Here is a 1,707-nt window from a genome sequence, read left to right on the forward strand (position 1 = left end):
ATTCTCACCTGATCTCTGGCACCAACAATACATTTTTGTCAGGAGTACTGCCACTCACTGGATAGATGGCTATGGCTATGCATGAAAATCCTAGCAGTTTCTGAAATATTTAGACCAGTCCACCTAGCACTAACAACCATCCAATGTTTAAAGGAGCCTAAATCACCTTTCTTCCCTATTCTTCTACTTAGTTTGAATTTCAGCTGGTTGTCTTGGCAGTGTCTACACACCTAAATGCATTGACTTAGTGCCATGTGATTGGCTGATTGGATATTTGTGTGAACAAGCAGTTAAACAGGTGTACCTAATAAAGTGGCCAGTGAGTATACACAGATACCGTACCTTTAACAAAGCAGTTTGATTTAAATTCATGAAAAACAGCAGGGTGTAACCGTGTTAAATATCTGTGCTGATTTTAAGTTTGTATTTTTAGGCATCCAAAATACATAACGCTGTGCTGCAAATCAGTCTGTCATTAAACATACATCAGAGAAAATGAAAATCAGAGTCAGGGCTTTTATCAACCTTGTCCAAATACTTTTAAATAATGTGCCAAAGGCAAAATACATGTTCTCATACAGAGAATAGAGAAAGCAAATTAACATAAGTCTTTCTAATACCCAGGTATTTGTAGATCATGCTTGCCATTAAAATAAAAGTTCTGCAAATTTGGTTGCTATTGGTTAGAATGAGGAATTATCTGGAAAGGTTAAAAAACAACTAAATAATCCATTAGAACAGTTTAAACTAGTACCAAATCCAGTTAGTATGTGATGAACAATCCTCAAAAAAAACTTTCCATGACTGAATCAAATCCTCTTTTATTTGTGTCTCACACATTTCTTCTCCCAGGCACCTCTTTGCCATGAATTGCTGGGTTGGGTTGAATTCACTCGCAGGATTACCAGGCGTTCCAGGGCTCTCTATCGCGCCTGGGCCTGCTTTTTCAGAGGGATAAAGGGACCCTCATGACCCTTGTTTGGCCACTTACTGTTGTACATAGAGATCTTCTACCAGTGCCTTCCTCTTCATGGCTCTGCATTAGTTGATAGCATTCATCAGAGCTCAACAAAGGTAGACAGTAGTAGAAGGTCTCCTCTGCATGGAAGGTCCATGCCACAGAGGTCTGGGGGGCTGCTAATGTAAATGTAGGACTCTTAAGATAAAGGGCCTGATTTATTAAAGCTCTCCAAGGCTGGAAAGGATACACTTTCATGAGTGAAGCTGGGTGATGGAATGGATCTGATCCAGGGTTAAAAACATTTGCTAACAAAGAGCAAATGGCTTTTAAGAAATCCATTCTAGGTTTGCTTCACCCAGCTTCACAGATGAAGGTGTATCCTCCCCAGTGTTTGGGAGCTTTCATAAATCAGGGCCAAAAGATAAACTACCATGGGAGAAACTCTGTGATGCAGCAAACCTGAAATGGATTTCATAAAACTAATTTGCTTGGCGAAAAATAATTTTGTTGGCAAATGTTTCCAATCCTGGACCAGATCTTTTGCATGTTTGCTGAATCACCCAGGTTCTCCCATAATAGTCTATCTTCTCCAGTCTTGTAGAGCTTCAATAAATGGCTGCCATAGTGCCCAGCCTCTGTCCCTGTCTCCTATTGTATTCCCAAATGTCCTCTTGTTAAATGGTCTTGCAATGGAGACGAAGTGGAAATTAAACACTGTCCAAGCATAGTCCATTGCTGTCTCTATC

Source organism: Pyxicephalus adspersus, chromosome 2 (genome assembly GCF_032062135.1).
Source record: "Pyxicephalus adspersus chromosome 2, UCB_Pads_2.0, whole genome shotgun sequence".
Lineage (NCBI taxonomy): Eukaryota > Metazoa > Chordata > Amphibia > Anura > Pyxicephalidae > Pyxicephalus > Pyxicephalus adspersus.